Source organism: Pogona vitticeps, chromosome 3 (genome assembly GCF_051106095.1).
Source record: "Pogona vitticeps strain Pit_001003342236 chromosome 3, PviZW2.1, whole genome shotgun sequence".
In the NCBI taxonomy this organism is placed as follows: domain Eukaryota; kingdom Metazoa; phylum Chordata; class Lepidosauria; order Squamata; family Agamidae; genus Pogona; species Pogona vitticeps.
In genome coordinates, this window is record NC_135785.1 from 174,876,949 (window position 1) to 174,897,887 (window position 20,939).

The 20,939-nt window shown below is 41.0% G+C and overlaps 1 protein-coding gene and 1 long non-coding RNA gene across 4 annotated transcripts in view; one reads left to right on the forward strand and one right to left on the reverse strand.

Moving 5' to 3' along the window:
- Nucleotides 1–20,939, forward strand: part of GABRG3 (gamma-aminobutyric acid type A receptor subunit gamma3) — a 401,625-nt gene that overhangs the window by 252,322 nt on the left and 128,364 nt on the right. The window lies entirely within an intron of this gene.
- LOC144588146 (uncharacterized) overlaps nt 1–20,939 on the reverse strand; it is a 92,747-nt gene that overhangs the window by 4,006 nt on the left and 67,802 nt on the right. Inside the window, exon 1 of the long non-coding RNA XR_013543514.1 lies at nt 1–20,939. This exon is cut by the window's right edge and continues 67,802 nt beyond it. This is a non-coding gene — a long non-coding RNA (uncharacterized LOC144588146).

The window sequence follows — 20,939 nt, forward strand, 5'->3', positions numbered from 1 at the left end:
CACTGTATTAAAATCAAACATATGTGTTTGTTATGTGTACGAAAGGAATTTAGCATAACACTAAATACTGCAGAGCAGTGCACCTGATTTTTAAAAGAACACAATTTCGATCTTGAATATTTGAGATAAATGGTTGATATGGTCCTTCCAATTAAAAAAAGAATGGTAGCAACATGTTTTTGAAACTGTAGAGAGCAAAAAGAATAAGTGAAGTGCAATTGGCAAGATCTCCCCATCAGACCAGCCCCCATCCTCTTGGGTCCCTAAGTCATATCATTAACCCTGGCCTGTAAAGGTGAAATGAATTCTCTGACTTGGTGTGCATGCTTGCTTATGAATATCACAGAAGCTGCCATCTCTTGACATGATGGTTTTTGGTTTTTTAGGGGTCAATATTTCCATCATATAAAATTAAAAGTAGTGATTCATGAACAGGAGAGGGAAGGTGATGCTCAGACCATACGCTGAGAGAACCCAAAATAAGTGTCCATGAATTTTGAAAATCGAGAGTGCTCTCTTTTGACCCATGCCTCATTGCAAATGTGCAAATAATTTTGCCAGAAATAATTCTAGTACTGTGTAACCTTCACCCCAAATCATAGGACACACCGTTTAAGTTCACCATTCACGGGAATAAATTTTCATGGAGATCCAAAATCACACAAATAGTGGCACAAATACTGTACAGACAATGATTGGATTGGAGTATCTCCAAGGAAAGATAGACTGGTGAAGCCCTGCTCTGTGTGCCTTTATTTTGTCACAGATCAGGTTGGGAGGCTAATGAACACATCTGTTCCATACAAAATATGGTCCAGCTAGCCCAATATTGTTAACCCAACTGGGAGTGGCTATCCAGGGTTTCAGGCAGGATTTGTTCCTAGTCTTATCTGGAGATCCCTGGCATTGCCCTGGTACCCTTTCTTTGAAGTGGCAATCATGTCCAGCACTGTATAGCTTCTGAAATGACAGAATTGGGTTTTGTCCTGACTGGGAAGATAAAGCAGCTAGGTCTGCACTTGCAGAATACACATGATTTCTTTTTCTGCTGTTGTCAGCTATAATGTGCTATAATGTGCGTAACATTACATTCTGGAAATTATTCTTGATGACTCTTGTACCGAATAAATGGTGAAGCCTTTGGTATGATTAGGAGCAGTGCTTGAAATGCAACCATTCAGAGGATTTTTATCACTGGGAAGTAGATCTATTGATGCCTAAAGTATTTTTCCAGAGGCTCCCAAGCTCCTTGTGGCAGGAAACTGCACACATTGTTGTACCGTGGCAGCACACATCCCTGAAGAGAAAGTAAGATGAAGCAGCATCAGTTGCAAGGTGGCTGCAGCTTTAGGTTCCTAGCTGGTGCCCCCCCAACACACACACACACACACACACACACACACACACACACACACACACACACACACACACACACACACACACACACACACACACACACACACACACACACACACACACACACACACACACACACACACACCTGAAAGGTTGGTTCATGTTGGCAGCACAGGGCTCCCTGCCTACCTGTGCAACTTTATCTCACCTGCAAACCTCTACACATCACCCAGGAAGAAGAAGACACAACAGCAGGGGAAAGCGTACCACAGCCCTTTAAAAAGGCAGTGTTGAAGAAGAAATGGCTATCATCATTCTTGCTGCTGTTGCTAGAGGCCAGCCCTGTACTATATAGACCTGATGATGTTTTTTTTTCATTCAGTTCATTGCTCTCAAAGCACTGTTGGAGGTAACCATAAAAATAATCTGCACTGTGGGAGACTAGTGATTTCCCAGGTGGCGCCTCTCATAGCATCTGGCTTTGAGCACCCCTCAGAGCCCAGCATCTAAATGAGTGAAGAAACAGACAACCCCATACTGAAGAGGCTTTGAAAGTCTCTGGCAGTGGGACACAGGGACTGTAAATGTGGTTGATTCCTTCTTCGCCACCATTATTTCATTCTTCTGCCAGTGGGCAAGGGAGCCATGAAGCTCTCCATAACAAAATACCTTTTCCAGATTGACATGGGGAAAAGAATTTGCTGTCCCTGGCCCCTGAGCTGATCTTTTCATTCAAATAGAAATGAGCCAGTATTTTAGTGTGAGTGATTCTGTTTTTCTGCAAGTCTCCACCAAAGGGCTGGTTAGTACAGCCATGTCCCCTCTGAGCTGCCTCTAGCTGGCTACTTGAGATTTGTTCTTATTTGTTCTTTTGGATCTGTCTGGGAAAAGTGTCCCTATAAAATATTTAGAAATACTGCTGCGTCTAAGTGAGGGGTGGTGGGTTTGTTTGTTTCATTTTTATTTTGAAAATTTCAAGACAACTTTAGGGAAAACTAGTGGTCGGACGAACGTGTTAGACTGAAAGTGCAAACAGCAGACAAGCAGTAGTACTGTTTGAACATACTCCTGCCAAATCTTTACACTAGGTAAAAATTGCTTTTTGAAATGTTGGTTGTTATTTACACTGCCTGTTGCTGTCCAATAGTTAAAGTGGCCTATGACATTCAGAACCATCTGCTCATTGTGTGTGTACAGTATTTGGCTATTTATTAAAAAGCCTTTTAATGAAACCCTATTGCAATCTATCTATTGTAACATTTTATTTTATTGTTAATAGCCCCACAGCACCACGTATAGGATAATGGATGAGACAAATGAAAGTAACTATAGTATACCGAAGAGAACCACTACGTTTATTTTGACATAGGATTTGCTACTATCGGCATCACAAATGACAGATGGTAGAACAAGCATAATATAATTATACAGTCTTCAAAGTTGTCCATATGGTCATAAATGCTTGGTTTGTTGGACAGAAGCCTGAAGTTAAAGTCTAGGTTCACTACACCTCTTCTTGTTTTTGTCCAGATTGAGGAGTCTGAATTCATTCCCTCCAGCCTGATTATTTGAATACATACCATATGGTCTGACAAGCTATTTCTGTAGCTCCTTTTCATATGGAAGCATCCGGGACACCACTGCATTGTTACAAACAGACTTCAATGTAATTACTCACAGAGAATTATATACATGCTACAGTTCCCTCATTGTATAATCTCAATGGATTATATTGCATGCAAACTTGAAGTTGTTTTGGTCACATAATAAGTTTCTTTCACATAGTAACACAAATAGAATCCATCACATCCATAGATGCGAGTGGAATCTTAAATTTCATTAAGCTAAAATGACTTGAATGGCAGGGTCCTCTCTCTTCAGTTCCGCAGCTTCCAGAAGAGTCTGTTCTTTTGTATGGTAATTATTCAATCCCAGCTGAATTCTGGTTTCTGACAGCTGTATATGACAAGGAAAATGATTCAGTGTGTATGTGTTTCTCAGGATATCACCCACACTGTTCTATATGTTCACTTAGAACAGGCATTTGAACATCTGGTCATCTGAATTGTGTTGGGCTATATCTCCCATCATCCACCTCCATTGTCTGTGATAAGCAAAGATTGATTGGCACTGCCATCCAATAATATCCAAAGAGCCAAATTCATCTCCTTGGCTTAAGGTTCTCAGGCTTTAGATCATTGCCTTCCAATTGGTCCAGTGTCCCTTTTTCTTCAAAAGATCGTTGAGCACTTCAGGTATATTGACTACATCTGAGTGAGAGTGTTTCCGGGCTCACCCAGATAGGGCATTTGCTCCACAAAATATACCTGGTCAATTTCCAAAGTTCCCAGGTTCATTCAGCTGATTTACTGGTACAGACAAGAACAAATTTTTGGGGGGAGGGGCAATTTCTCAGGCCCTTTTCAGACCCTTAGGGTTTTGTTTTAGTTTTTTCTTAGTTCCCCTTCATCATACTTCCATTTCCAATCTGAAACTCTCCCTCCCCCGCCTTCTAAAGAAATGACCCACCACCTTATGCTATAACAGGGACGTATGATTTTTGTGTGAAAGAATTTCCCCATTTTTAAAAGGCCAAATAAGAAGTGACAGTGGTGGTGCTAGGAGAGGTGTCACGAGGTGTTGGTAGCACAAAGAACAGAGAGACCCAAAATATCAAATGGGAGTCCATGCAGTTGTGAAGAAGGAAACAGGAGAGAAAAGGTGGTGGTAGGAAGCTTCAGCGTTAACCGTACTCCTCATGGGAGGCACATCTCTATGTGCTGCTGCCACTGCTTCTGACAGTGATGTGTCCAACAGTGAGTTTGCAGATATATGGGATCAGGGTGACTAGCTGCAAATCCCGTAAATGAATAATATAAAGGAACCAGAAAAAATATCAGGAATTACCTTAACAAGTGCTCTGTCTGGAAGAGCTCTGTGTCCGAATGGCTGTTGTGTTTCCTGTTTATCCTGGGATAATGTACTACAGTGAACTCCCCCTCCCCCATAATAGATATATATGTACAGTTTGCTATGTGTAATGAACAAGTCACTGTCACTGACATCTTTACCTACTTAGCACCTCTTACTTTGCCACTAGAGCAGCTCAGCCAAAAGGCACTCATCATTTGTGAGTGCTCCGCATGCTAAGTAGGAATACAACTACACCTTAATATTTGTTCAAATCCTGCTTCAGATGCCGATCCTACAAGTAGACTCTTCTATAAAAATATGCTTGGAAAGTATGCCTTGGAAATACGTATTTGTTATCTTCCCGATGCATAAGGGAAAGTACGTAAAACATGACCCAATCAACGAGATAATATGATAGACGTGAAGAACAGTGATAATTAAAGCAGGCATTTCTGAATAACTCTGATGTATTGTCAGGATCTGATTAAGTGTAAATCTACCAATCCCAGGTGATAGCAGATGATGGGCAAATCATGAATCCCAGCATATGTTTGTGAAGAAATTAATGTCAAAGATTACATAAATTCAAGATTCAGTTGCCACAGCCTTGTCAAAACACCCACATAATATTTCAAGAGTGAAAGATGGTATCTCAGGAAAAGTGACTTCATATTATCTGGAGAAAAATAGGGTACACACATGTTATTTTCACTTTAACCCTCCAGCTGCTGGGCCTCCATTAACCTTGTTAATGCTGTTGTTTTCCTGTTTCATTCATTTAGGTGACAAAGTGAGGAAGGTATTCAAACAGGGCAAAAAGATCAAAAAGCACTCAAAGGCTAATTAATTTATTAAAGCAAAAAATAACACAGGAAAAAACCCTAAAGACTAGTTAACTTATTATAGCATGAAATTTTGTAGAACAGAGCTCACGCCAGAGTCTGCAGAAGCTCCGACTTCAATAAATACATTAACCTATAAGGTACCACAGCACGATTGGTTTTTGCAAAAAGCAGGCTGACACAACTAACCCCTTTACTAATTTTGGTAAAAGAAAGCAGTGGTTTGTTTATTGCAAGTCCACAGGTGGCAGTTCAGATACAGAAGTACCATTATATACATTTTCAGGACATGTGAAGGCATTTGCCCAGTAAGATGATGTTTTTTCACAGAGGTAAAATGGAAGGAATTATTCTGGACATTAAAAGTCAAACACTTGGTCATTTTAAAAATGAAATGTGATATCTTCAGTAGAACAGCATTGATTGGATAGCCTTTTTATGGATATTTGTTTTCTTTGATCCATTTGGCTTAGTTTCTTAACAATTGCATCATTAGGATTGAGTATGTATGTGTGATTGTGGAAGGGTGTGTAGGCTTTGAGTGGACAGGTCACACAATGTTCGGGGTTTTCCTCTCCATCCTTTTTTTCCCCTTTTGTTCTTCCTTTCTTTGATGCAGTCATACAAATATCAATCATTGCTTGCAGCTTCTGTGCTTCCCCTGCTGTTCCCCCCCTCCTTTTTTACTTGGTCTTGCACTGGTACAAATACAAGCTAGAGACGGAGCAGTTGGTATAGGGGATAAGAAGAGGAGATCAACTTCGAAGGCTAGAGTTGTTGCTATGCAGGATCTGCAGACTGGAGGGAGCTGGACCAGGTAGGCACAATTCAATTTTGCTTTACTGGTTCAAACAGAAGTGTGACTTTGGAGGTGACTGGAGGGGCCTGTCACTCTATTGCACCTATGTAAGCAACAGCACGTAGCCTTAATATTTAAGGTCTACTACATACCCAAAATGTGGGGCCCTCCACAGCTAATGGCCATTTGTCTCCCCTCCCAGTCCAGTTTGCAGACTGAGAAATACTGTACTCAAATCATGTCATAAATCAAGGGATGGAATGTGTCCTGAAGGATTATGGGAGGGTCTGTCCTCATCTGTATATGCTTTACGTGGGCATGGAGTAAGTTTGGGAGCTTACACACACACACATTTGGAATAGTTTTGTTTCTTTGCTGTTCATCTGTACCTGAGAGGTATGGGCAGGATTTTCAGAACATAAGAACTTCAGAAATGAAGGCTTGTAGATCGTTATTCCCCAAATCCTTCTGCTTACAGCTTTATCTAAGAATTCTTCCAAAGGTTCAAAAAGATCCAGTCCAGTGGATGCAATTAAAATGGAAGGGAGGTGTGATAAGTGAAGTAGCTTCACAAGAGAAAAATAGTTTGAAGCGATATAAAGTGTATCTCTCATGGTAAGGGAAAAGTAGGAGATCTGTTTACTTTTTACAGAAAAGTCTGTTATCACATTATACCACTGTACCGATGTTCAGAAATTCTGATAGGACCAAAGTTCCACGATAAAGAGGTGTTTGAAGATTTCTGTAGGTTGACCATTCATTATGTGTTTTCTTCTGGAAATAATGGGATGCCACTCCTGAACACCGAGTAAATAATTGTATTTTTAAAAAATGTTATTGGACTTCTACACTGCCCATCTATACTAAAGGTCTACTCAGGGTGGCATTACAAATTTAAAATCAGTAAAAAAATAACCAACAACAATAAATATATACTATAAATCCAAGATGGCAAAATGTGAATTTAAGATACAGCAGGAGGGAAGCCTGCCCAAATAGCCAGGTCTTGACTTCTGAATACAACCAGAGAGGGAGCCAGGTGAATCTCCATGGGCAGGTTGTTCCAGAGGTGAGGCGCCACTGCTGAGAAGGCCCGGTTCCTTGTTCTTTCTTTCCAGACCTTCCTTGGTGTTAGGCCCCTCAGCTGCCTTGCCTGGCCGGAACAAGTGACTCTGACAGAACTGGATAGGAGGAGGCGGTCTGCAAGATATCAAGGTCCTAAATCATTTAGGGCTTTGTATGTCATAATGTTAAGACTTTGAAATCAACACGGAAACGAATGGCAGCCAATGCAAGGCAGCCCACATGGGGGAAATATGTTGGTATCTTTTCATCCCTGTAAAAGTCTGGCCGCCGTATTCTGCACCATCTGGAGCTTCCATGTCAGTCTTAAAGGCAGCCCCACGTAGAGTGCATTAGAGTGGTCTAATCTCGAGACTACGAGCGCATGGACCAAAGTGGTGGGTGCCCCCACATCAAGATAGGGATGCAGCTGGGCAATCCGCTGAAGATGGAAGTGTGTGGAACGGACCACTGATGCCACCTGGGTTTCCATGGTGAGCGCCAGGTCCAGATGTACACCCAAACTGCGAACCTCACTCTTGGTTGTAAGAGTTCAAGGGACGAAACAGCATCCACTGTTGTTGGGGAAAAAAGAGATGTAGAGCCGAGTATCATCAGCGTACTGATGGCACATCCCTCATGACCCCTCCCAGCAGCCTCATATAGATGTTAGCATTGGAAAGATGGTCGAGCCTTGCAGAACCCCACAATTGAGGCTCCACGGGGCCGAGAAACTCTCCAATCTGCACTCTCTGGGGACGGTCCTCCAAGAAGGAACAGAGCCAGCCAAGAGCCAGGCCACCAATTCCCAACTCAGAGAACCTCCCGAGGAGGATACCATGGTCGATGATATCAAAGGTGGCTGAGATATCGAAGAGGACCAGCAGAGACATTTTGCCCCTGTCGGCCTCCCTCAATAGGTCATCAAACTGGGTGACCAATGCAGTTTCCATGCCGTGGCCTGAAGCCCGACTGGAATGGATCCAGGGCATTGGTATGATCCAGAACAGCCTGCAAATGATTGGCCACCACCCTCTCAGCTACCTTGCTATGGAAGGAAACATTGGCAACAGGCCTATAATTACCAATATTGTCTACTGCCAAGCTCGGTTTCTTCCTAATGGGCCTAATGACTGTCTCCTTGAGGGAGAGACCCATTAATTATTGCCGTAGCCCATTCAGATGTTATAGGCCTGGCTGCTTTCATTAGCCAGGCCGGGCAAGGGTCAAGGGAAGAGGTGGTGGCGTGACAGCTATCAAGCACTTTGTCCACCATGTCTGACGTCACGGGCTGAAAGTGATTAAGTCTCATTGGGCAAGGTGGAGCGCTGGACGTCTCTGCTCGATCCACTGTTTTCAAATAGGAGGTAAGATCCCAGCAGATGGCTTCCAAATAATAAACACCACTGTTGCTTTCAGTTATCTAGAATGAATAGAATTTAATGCCCTCTACTGAATTCCCCATCTGAACACTTTTTTTAAAAAAAATAAGGATGTGTGTCTACTCGGGATAAGGCTTGAATACCAAATTAGCCTACTTCAAAAGGATTTTGTTTCTCTCCTCATGAGCAGTGCATCATACTGGCCACAAATTCATTTAGGATTGTGGCTCTGGTGTTCTGAAAAGAAAAAAAATAACAACTTGGAAACTAACGCTCTCTGTATGTCTCAATGAATGATTTGCATTTATTTGCATTTATAATCCTGCATTCATTTTAGTACAGTTGATTACTTGAGCAACCTTCTTTTTCATTTCAAACAGCTTATTTCTTCTTCATTAAAGTTCATCAAAGTAGTCAAATGCAATAAAAGCTTTGAAAATGCTTTGGCTGTGTGACAACATTACTCCTACCCACATACCTGGCTCTCTCAGACTCCAGGATGAACTTCAAGAAAGGCCCACCCATTACCTGCTTGTTGCACCATTGAATTTAATCTCTCTGATGGTGTTGTAAACAACTGTTAGTAGAAAAGAGGATTTGTCAAGGCCAATTTCACAGAGGTTCCCATTTTTCCACCGCCAAGCTTGTTCCATCTCAGTTTTGTGTGGGTTTTTGTAAATCTATAATCATTTTTTTTCTGTTCATTTTTAACTTACTGTGTGATTTCTATATGCCAATTTTGTGAGTGTATGTCTATGCATGTTGCATGCATGCGCACACATACCCACATGTGTCCAAATTAATTTTCTTGTGACACACAATGTGTTGCAAGCTTGAAAATGTACCGATTTCCAACAGCAAATTACAGAACCGGCTTTGTGTACTCAGTTCTGGGAAGTGTTGACTGGATCAATCTTTTTTTTTTAATTGAGTGAATTTCTCACACATCCCTATTTGTACAGTACAAGGATAATGCACTCTACGGGGAAATTTTTACTACATGGTTAGTAAGTTGCTGAACTGCAGCACCTGAATACACCTGAAGTCAAAATAGAGGACACAAAAATCTAAAACAATTATTTCAAACACAATACGACTATGTCACTGAAATATTGACAGTATTTATCATGAATGGAGAGTTGGCATAAAGAGATTATGAGCCTTTTTTTGGAGAAAGGGGATATAAATAAATTGAATGCATGAACAAATGAACAAATGAATGTGCACTAACTTAGAGAAATGCATAAAACAAACTAAATAAAATGATTTGTGTATTTCTGAAGTGACCCCTGGGCAGATCAGGGAGCCAGGAGACAAGGATCCCCTGTGTTAAACCTTCATTCATGCATCAACATTGGGGTCCCCTTATCAGGAGAAACATGGCCTATAAGTAAAACAAACAAAGAAAGAAATGTGGGGAAAGGGAGATGAAAATTCAGGAATTCAAAAGAAAAGGTGTTCTTTGCTTTAGAAATAAACCTTCTTTGCCTTTCTTGGTTCAAAGTCACAGATCAAATCATCAAAGTCTGATGGCCAGAGCACCACTGATTTTAGATCCAGGGTACATAGAAGAAAAATGGAGGCAGGGAGAACAAATGGGAAAGGATAAAACAACAAGTTCGGGCACTACTCTTGCAAGAAGGGATCAAAGATGAATTGGCCCATTGCCCATTTTAAGCTCCTCACTCCCTTCCTGGCAACTGCCTTAGGAAACCAGTAGGGGCTTTCTCCTGGTGCCTGAGGGGGAAAAAGGGAAAAATAAAAATAAAGCGTAGCTTTCAGCTCTGCAGACTGCCAGTAAGATTTTTCTGCCCTACCTGAACCATTCAGTCTGGCCTTGTCAATTGCATTCCCATTTGCAGGCATGGGCTCCTCACAAAAAACTGAAAACACACAAATACAGTGGTGCCTTGCAAGACGAAAGTAATTTGTTCCACAAGTAGTGCCATCTTGCGAAAAGCGGTTTCCCATAGGAATGCATTGCAATGCATTCCTACGGGAAACCTCTCAAGACAAATGAAATATTTTCGTCTTGTGAGGCATTGGTCTTGTGTAAAACAATCATCTTGCGAAGCACGGCCATAGAATAAGCCGTCTTGCAAGTCACCAACACGATCGCAAAAACCATTCGTTTTGCGGGTTTTTTCATCCGGCGAGGTGTTCGTCTTGCGAGGCACCACTGTATATCATTACAGACCTGGACAAGGATGAGGTCAAAGTGTCACCAAAGGGGTGCAGGGTGGCTCAGTCCTGATCTATTCAGACATGGACCAGGTCAAAGGCTTCATACACATCCCTGGGCCATAGGTATTGACAAACAAAACAAAAATATACCTTGTTGGCAGCGGTAGTGAGGATTTGCAAGTGAAAACAACTTTGCCTCGCTTTGACAAAAAATGGATCTAAAGGCATTTGTATTTCTAACACAGTGGCAGATTATCTGATCCGTCTCGTTGGACTCTTTAACCGTAACTACATGTATGGGACAATGCAAAATGGATTCACAGTGACTTTGGGTGCTGCACATGACGCAAGCCCTGGTGCGGTTTTAAAATGGCATCAATGCACACTTTTAAAAAACTGCACCAGGGCTTCTGTCATCAGCTGGCCCATGCTGGAAGGCTATTTTTGGGGTGGGGGGGAGTGGAGCTGCTGGAACGGCTCCTCAGACAAAAATTGCTTTGCTGCCTAAGGCTTCTCTGCCACCTCAGCACTGGCTGACTGGTTGGTGACATTGTACTTGCTGGGGGGCAGAGAGCAGCGCCAGCGTCTCTGTTTTCACTGCACGTCAAGCTGGTGGATGGCTGCCCCAGCCCTGTTGCTATCAGAAGCAGCGGAAAGCCTCCCCAGTCCACGGAGGCTGGTGGTTGATCCACATTTTGCTTCAATGCAAGGAATTGCATTAAAGCAGGATATGCAAAAGAGGCAGTTTTGCACCTCTTCTCAGATAACCCAGAGTAAAAAGCTTACTGCAGATTATCTGAAATGTGTAGTTCATGTCCTTGGCGGCTTCTCCCAGACCAGGCTTCCATTCCTCTACCCTGTTCTTTCTTAAACCTCTGGCGAGAAAAAATCTTTTATGTTCCTTCCCATTCTCAAACCTGCCTGACCCTGCTAATTTTTCCACTCCTTGCTCCAACTGCTTTCAGCTGTCCAGTGGTTTTCTTAAAATGTCTAGATAAGCAGCTTCTGTGAGGGAAGCTAAAACTACCAGCTTGCCTCATACACCTCAACGTGGCATCTGTGTGGCTTGGCAACTGTTCAAAGCTGTCCATGGATGCCAGCACTCACTTCCCAGAAGCCCAGCTACTGGTAGTGCTTCAGAGCAAGAAGGAGAGGAAGCTCTGTGTTGGGTAGAGAGAAAAGAAAGCACAGCTCTGTGGCGGTTGGTGTTCTCTTTTAAAGACTACTTGAAAATAGCCATTTAGATAGTATGTTACAAATTTCCTTTGAAATTATGCACCTCTACATTTATTTGCCATCCAAACACCTGTTTCTAAATGCATTTTCCCTTGAAATATGCATTTTAAATGCTATTTTGATATTTTTCTACTGAGGGCTGCACCAAAGCAAAGTGCTTATATGCCACTCCACAGTGCTTAAGGCACTCTCTGGGTGGTTTACAATTTAATTATGCTGGCTACACATTGTTGCCCCCACACCCAGACAAACTGGGTGCTCAGTTTATGAGCTTCAGAAGGATGGAAGGTTGAGGGAACCTTAAGCCAACTACCTGGGACAGAACCCAGGTAGTGAGCAGAATTTTGGGTGCAGTACTGCAGTACTGCAGTTTAACCACTGTGCCGCAAGGGCCTTGTGGTGCAGATAGTTCTAGAAGGCAAAACTGGAGAGAGCAGAGCAGAATACAGTATGGTGGGCTGAGAGGAGGGACAAGAGGTAAATATTGGATAATTCAAAAAGAAAATGCTGAACTAAAATTTGTCGCACTATGGCCTTTGGCAAGAAGAAGAGAATGGTAAACCACTTTTTGGATATAGTGTGTGATGCAAGTCCATTAGTGTCCATATTTTTTTGATCCAATTCTTCTAATTAAATGTGAGTCCAATCTATTATTCCAGCTGGGTATCTAATTACTGGAACTGCTCATGTGTTTATGACTTTGATTGTATTTCCACCATTTAATTTTGATTTTAAGATTTTCTGAAGGCTTTTGATATGTTCCTTTTCTGTCAGTTCTTTAACTTTTGTGTGCATGATGTTATCAGCTTCGATAATGATGATGATGATGATGATGATAGACTTGGAGTGACCTGGCAAGTAAGTTCTGAGCCATATTATGTTCATTTTTAGGCATCTCACCTGCTGAAACCTAGAAATCTTTCGGGGTAGATCTTCTCCCATGGTTTTAATGGTATCTTTCTACTTTAAGGATAACAACACGTACTTGCAAACTAAGTAGCTGTGCAGACAGAAATTTAAGTTTAACTTTTCTTACCATGGCTCTGGTCTCCTAACTTGGTTTGATTCAGGGCTGGGGAAGCCGCGGCCCTACAGATATAGCTGAACACCAGTTCCCAACATTATCCAAAGTGTTCATCACCATCTCATCTGAAAGACCAGCGGCTTTCCAACAGGATTGGATGTCACTTCTAATAGTGATGGATGCAGGTCAGATGGATGGATGGAATTTTGATTGGCTACTGTTTGAGCAGTTCCTCAACTGGATGGCAAGACTTTTATGCACAGCCCTCTCTGAGACTAAACTTAATATTTAGCCTCCTGGTGCAGTGATTAAACTGCAGTAGTGCAGCCAAAATTCTGCTCACTACTCGATTTTTACCCCAACAGGCTTCCATCCTTCTGATATCAGTAAATGGAGTGTGCAGCGTGCTGGGGGGGGGGGCAAGAGGAAACAATATGTAGCAATTGGAATAGGCTGCATCTAACAATTTTGGAGGTAAACAAAGCTAGAACTGAAGTAGAAGAGGGAGGTCTAAACAAAGCAGAAGGCAGACAGCTTCACCCAGGCCATTGATGGTCAAACAGGAATCAAGGCTATAGGCAACACAATGGAGAGAAACAACAGATGGTGGCATTTGAATAAGCAAAGTGGCAAAGAACCAACATCATTATACAGTGCTCATTCAGGGAACAAAGTCATCTTTGGCACACAATAAATGCTACCTGTGTTCACACATTTCATTGTATCCAGAGAAAGGAGAAGTTACTGTTTGGAGCGACAGCACCCAGAATGCTCCAGCCAACATGGACATTCACCATGTTGTCTGAGGGTCTTCTGACAGCTAAAGTCCAAGAACATAATTTTACTCTTCTTGCTTGTGTTAGCATCTGCCCAGCTGCCTGTAGAAGAGTTTGTTAGCAGGCCCCACAGTTTTATATGTAGGATAGAAATGCTAACAGACTGTTTACCCTGTCCATGCAAAAGATTATTCTCCTGAAGGACTCTGTATTAAAGGTGAAACAGGTAGAACTGAAAGTACTGCAATAACTAGCATAGATGGTGAGAACGATGCATAGTAATTGGCAAAACAATAATAGTGTTGTAATTAAGTAGCTAGAAGTGTTGTCGGTTGCTTTGAAAGCTATCAAGCCTTTTCCCCAGCTCATTAACTTTATTTAGACATGATTAGCTGTTTCAGAATTTCTGCATATAACAGACCTATGGTAGTATATGGTACACTATTATTGACGGCTGACACATTTGTCTGTATCCTGCATTGTTCATGTGGCCCAAGGCTCTGCACAAGCAGTCAGATGTTCTTACTCGCTTACCACTTGCTTTCTTTTGTTTATTTGAAAGTGTTTGTATTTTTCTTGGAGATGTTTTTCCTTTCTGGAATCTAAATTGCTTCTTGATCCTCACACATCCTTTTATTCCGTCATAATGATCAAAATCAAGATCTAGTTCTGTAGCTGACATGCTAATTGAACAAGATGACACACTCTAGACAGCTACTCTCACGTGTTAGCATTTCTCCTTGATTGCTTTCTGGGATTGTTGCTGATTAATGAATATTAATTTGCATAGACAACGCAGAGGAAATTACTCTGAGAGTTCAGCATAGAATGTGCAACAGAGTTATTACAGCTAGGCCTCCAAGCTATACTGATATTCTAATGTTGAGGGGAAATCCCAACAAAACACACCTGATAAATTTCTCTAATTGGAATTCTTAACCTTTCTACACTTGTTTCATCTTTGAAATTTCCTCAGATTTCACTTCAGGCAAAAAAATGAGGTAGTACTGGTGAAAAAATTGTTTTCACTTTTTTTGACATCTCTCGCTGAAAACACTGGGACTGAAACTCAATTAGTACTAAGGAAGCCCCACTGCTCATTTAATTAGCAGCAGCCATCTGGTAACCCTTTCGAGTCTGACAAACATATAATTCTGGAGATGTTTTTGCTCAGGCCTCTTTTGTCTGCTGGTATGAGGATTTGTAAAAATGGTTCCTAGAAAGAGTTGATCTTTCCATTCCCTCCCTTCTTATTGCCTCTGTGGGTCAGAATCTCTAGTGAGAACCTTTGGTGTGTGTGTGGTAGGAAGTGAAGATACTTATTCTGGAAAATACCTGAGTGTTGCCTTCTATATATGTTTCAGTTGTAACAAGTAGCATTTTCCCAAGATATTCTCAAGAGCAATATTTGATGTTCTGGTTGGCAGACATAGTAAATAAAAAGTAGTTGCCTAGTGCTTCTCAGTCTCTTCATATAAAGTTATAGTTTTCGTAGATTGATTCAGCTGCACATTGACTAAATTTATGCAGGAAGGCTTTTCCCAAAATAGCTGTACAAGGAATTGCACACTTTGTTCCAAAAATCCAAGTCTTTCTGGTCTTTTTTTATTCATAGCAGGGCTTTGCCACATTCAAAATCCTGGCAGCACAAGAAAAACAGGCAAAATCAAAACCAATTAAAGTGTCAGAACAATCAAAGTATTTTTGACCAGAAGCGGTCAGAGCTTGCAATGTTTGTAGGAACTTTTCCTTGAGTTCAGCCACTGTCCAGGGGATTGGTGTCCATGAAATGGGTGGGTTTGGTGCTGCTCCACTGCCACACTTCTAGAACTATAGTTATGGTATGGTCTTTGTTAGGAAGGAACAATTCACATTTTGGGTGATAAGGGGTCGTATGAGCTGTCTCTGTGTTAGGACAGCATCACAGTAACTTCATATTTCTCTACTGTTGCATTTTTATGCAGAATTATGCCATTGGGGTGGTTCTTATTTTAAAGATTTTTAAACATATAAGTGTTTGTATATATACTCTAGAATGTCACTGACAGAAGTTTCAAAACACTTAGGATACTTCCTCAGACAGAAACTAAAATGTTTTATATTTCTCAAATACACCTTACAATGTTTGAAAAAGGCACCTAAAAAAATCATCCAAACACAGACTGAAATCCACTGAATCAATGGAACTTGCAGAGGGGTTGACTCACCCAATCTCTACTGACTCAGTGTGTGTACTCTAGCTGTGACTTACTACTGGATTTCAGCCATAGGGTGCTTCCAGATGAGGCCTTTACCATGCAATTGCCGGGTCTCATTCATGGAATTTAACAGGCTATCCAGATGCAAATTGTCTTCCATTTGTAATTCTCCTTCGTTTTCAAACAGTTTTTTTCTCTTGCACCCTCATAACCTAAAATGAAGGGATGCCAGAACAGTTTTCACATGGCTTTTGATTGGTAATGTTAGGAATCGTCCACTGGAAAGTTACAGAGCAGAACAAGGCCCCCTTTGGATCAAATGCTGGACAGCAGTGGTGAAGTCGTAGTGAATAGCTTCCCCTTTATATTCCTTTCCAATTTTTAATCCAAGGAAGGGAAGATTTTCACAGGTAGCCAGGAACTTCAGTAACACAAGCTGCATTTATGGGGAAAATATTGATCAATAGGCCTGTCAACATAAGCTCAGAATACTTTTTTTTAAAGAATGAACAATCACAATGGAATGGAAGAAGGCTGGATAGAGCTCAGCTAAATAGAGTAATGTTTGTGTTCCCAACAGTGGCTGATGTATGTGTACGTCTTCATGTATAGAACATTATGTGTTCCAAAGAGATTGATTGTTGTCCTGTATTAGGATTCAAGGCCAGCCTTTCATCACTCAAGATAATAAGTTCCTGTGGGGTTTGGATGGACAGGACGGAAGCATAAAGATTGGTCTCTGATGTGTTCAGCATTCCACAGTGTTTCAAACCTGTACATAAGTACCAGATTACAGAATCTGAGTTACTTTTCAAAGTTATTTTTATAGCTATACTGTGAGATGCAAGCAAAACTTGATTTATTGATTGCAAATATTATATACATTTATTTTAAAATTTACATTGTGCATAGTAGCATGGCAGTGGGCACTGGCAGCAATTATTTGGTCACCTCCATGATGCTGTTTGAGTGTGTTGGGAATGCAAAACGTGATGTTCTGAGCAGTATTGTGTCAATGAACATTTTACAAGAATGGCATTTAAGAAAAGTCCATTCTGGTAAACTGAATTGCTACGAAATAGGGATGTAGAAAATACCCACGGTCCAGATGAAATACTGTGCACCTAAGACAAATTGTGCAAGCAGTTTTGGCATTGTCTGTCATATGCCCTCACACACAACCAAATGAATAACAGAGTGTGTGACTTGAGTACATTTAAGCATACAATAACCAGGCATAATGATTGCACACCCCAGTTAGACAATTTTGGGATTACATTGTAGACACCCAATAGAATTTCGGGCACTTAATCTTCCTTTTCATCATTTTAAATTGTCTTGACTTGACAATGCGCTTCCAGAGGAATTTTCAAGCCCTGAAGGGTTCCTTGCCTCCAGATAAGAGCAAGGCAAGGAGCATTTGTGGGCTTTTTTTATCAAGTTTTCCGTTGCACAAAATCTCTCTTCAAAACTAGTGGACTTTCCCTTTGGAAAGCAAGGTGTGAACACAGAGAAAGAGCTAGCACAATATGATGGCTAATAGAAGAGATACCGATACAATGGTGTGATGTTTCTAATATTTCTTTCAGATTCCATGTGACAAGGCAGCAAATATGCATCATGAGTATTAGCATAGCGTGCTGCATATATACCACCCCATAGTGCTTCAAGCACTCTCTGGGCGGTTTACAAATTAATTATGCAGGCTACACATTCCCCCCCCCCCCCGCGCGCGAGCTGGGTACTGATTTTACCGACCTTGGAAGGATAGAAGGCTGAGTCAACCTTGAGCCAGCTACCTGGGATTGAACCCCAGGTCGTGAGCACAGTTTTGGCTGCAGTACAGCCGTTTAACCACTGTGCCACGAGGCTCTATAGTTGTGTATTAGCTGTGTTAAAGCATTATTCTGCATTTTAATAGTGACCATTATATATAGCATGGCTTTCCCACGGATAAGGGGGTCCCACTGTAATTATCTGCTATCAAGTCAATTCCGATTTATGGTGACCCTTTTCAGGAATTTCTGGGTATAGAATACTCAAAGGTGGGTTACCATTCACTTCTTCTAGGGGTGCACTGGACCTGTGCAGCTTGCCCAATATTTACTTATTTAAAATATTTTTACCTCACCTTTCTCCTTAAAAAGGACCCAAGGTGGCTTACAATATGTAAAGTTGAAGGCAATGGTGGTTTACATCATTCAAAGATAACATTAAAGTTAAAAACAATATGTATACAAATACAGTGGTGCCTCGCATAACGATTTTAATTGGTTCCAAAAAAAATGTTATGTGAAACATCGTTATGCGAAACACCATTTTCCATAGGAATGCATTGGAAACCGGTTAATCCGTTCCAATAGGCACGGATTGCCGTCCTTAAGCGAAAAACCCATAGGAAACATCGTTAAACGATACAATGTTTCCTCCATTGGAATGTATTGAAGCCGACTCAATACATTTCAATGGCTTTGCGAAGTCAATTTTTGCAAAATTAAGTGTGTCATAAAAGGGTCAAAAATGGTTTTAAATGCTTGGATTAGCTTCTGCACCCTCTAAAACGGATGCAAAAGTTAATTTGGCTTTGATCTGACTTTTCGTTAATTTATGGTGAATTTTTTTCCCCCAACTTTTGACAGCTGTCAAAATCTGACAGCTCCATTGTTTCCTATGGGGGAAGAAAAAATTCAAAAAAAATTAACGAAGACTCAGCAACTGTTCTAAGTCGTGTGCAAACCTGATTTGGCTTTGATCTGAACTTTCGTTAATTTATGGTGAATTGTTTTCTCCCCCATAGGAAAGCATGGAGCTGTCAGATTTTGACAGGTCCATAGGTTCCTATGGGCCGGAAAAAAAAATCACCATAAATTAACGAAAAGTCAGATCAAAGCCAAATCAGGTTTGCACATGACTTAGGGGGTCCTCTAACGAATCCAAGCATTTAGAACTGTTTTTGACCCTTCTAAGACACTTTTTAAATTGAAAAAAGAAACATCGTTAAGTGAAGCAGGGGACCTAAAATCGCATTCGTTATGCGAAGCATGGTCACAAACTTTGCTAAGCAAAAATCACCCATAGGAAACATTGTTATACGGTGCATATTATTTTCTAAAAAAACACATCGTTATGCGAATTCATCGCTAAACGAGGCACTCGTTAAGCGAGGCACCACTGTATTTAAAAGGAACAAACAAAAAGCACTCTGAGAAATGGAAAACACAAGTACAGTGGACCCTTGACTTACAGATGGCTTGACTTACAGACTTTTTGAGTTACAGACTTCTCTGGCCGCAAAATTTAGGTTTGACTTGCAGAGTGAGATTTGACTTACAGACCAGAAAAAAACCAAAATGGAACAAAAACGGCCTGTTACGGGATTAATCGGTTTTCAATGCACTGTAGGTCAATGGAGACTTGACTTACAGACTTTTTGACTTGAGAACCGCCTTCCAATACAGATTAAGTTCTCAAGTCAACACCCCACTGTAGTACCAAAACCCCAGTCAAAGCAGTAATGCACAATAATCCAAGACCACACAGACTGGTTTTTCACGCAGGATTCCCAACCTCTGGCTCCACAGCCAGATACCTAAACCACCAAGCGATCCCGCCAGCGATTTCTAGGCCCTAGACAATCTCAAAATGAAGGCAGGATATCCAGATGGAGAAGAAAGGTGGAAGTTAACATTTCTGCATTTGGTTGAAGCAGGCTGTTGTTATGCTGAAGAAAACTTTACTGCTTTTCTTGCCTCCCTTTCCTCTCCCCAAAATGCTTTGGCATATTTCTCAGAAATTCCTGATAAATCATAAGGTGAGACCCAGGATATAAATTTGTGTGCATAGCCACATTATTTGATGCTGTGAAATATGTTATGACAAGCACTCTCTGATACTCCCACATACTCACATGACATGACCTAATAAAATCCAGCTTTGGAGATTACTAAATCCTTACTGTCTGATTAATGTTGTCTGAGAGAGAAAAAGATCAATTCCCACTTGAAACTGCTCAGAATTCCTAAATGAATTGCAAGGGGATTGGAAATACTGTTCATTCACCTTAGGGCAAGTGCTTTTTAGAATAGGAAACAAATCACTTTGCTTCTTTCCAATAGAAATCAGGAGAGCAGCAACACAAGCCATATTTTTAATGCTTTCTAAAGAGTGTTAAAGTCAAGAGCAAGTTTCTCACAGTGCTGCTGGGGGGAAAAACGTTTGAGCTGAGGAACTAAAATGTGCATAAAGGAGGGTCCTCTCATCTGCGGAATCAGCATCTGCTGATTCACTTATTCACAGTCTGAAAATATAAAAAAAAATTAAAAGAAAAATCCTAGAAATATATATTTCTAAAGATGAATTTATTTTTAAAAGTTTATTTAAAAAATGGCCATTAGAGAGAGTCAGAGATCATGCTATGTATATAGCGATCACTAGAAAAATACGTATATTTCCATTACACCATTATCAGGACTGTCCATTAGAGGGAGTCAGAGACCATGCTATGTATAGTGTTTGCTATAGTCCACATTTTTCAGCATCTGCGGGGGCTTGGAACCAATCCCCTATGGATACAGGAGTTCTACCATATATGCAAAAAGCATTCAAGGAGGAAATCAACAGCTTGCAGTTTTTTAAAAAGTTGTGTAATTTAAAAACAGATTTATTTAAAGTAACATCAAAAAAATCAATTCCATCCCATTTTTAGACATTCTAAGACTTGTGGCAATCTATAGCATAGTGTAGGGGATTGGGAGCATGTTGGATTGGGACAGAGGAGACTTGGGTTCACGTCCCTGCTCATGAACTCACTTGGGGGAAGGCATGCTACCACAAAACTACCCCTTAAATATGTCACATAATGTGAACACCTTGCTGGGATTGTCTTAAGCAGAAGTGACTTGAAGACACTATAAATTTCACCTAAAGCAAAAATCAGGAAAAGGCTGTGTGGTCCCTAAAACAATAAAATGCAGCAACAGGCGATACCTTTATTAGACCAATAAAGAAATAAAACCAAGAAAACAAAACAAAAAGCTGCCATCTAAGAAGCCTAATCTGGCCCAACAACAACCATGAGACTTTGGGACTTCAATCAAAGCATATAATTCAGGCACCACGCACAAAAAGTTGGTGTACAGCCTGAAAATGAATTATCATTGAAAGTTCC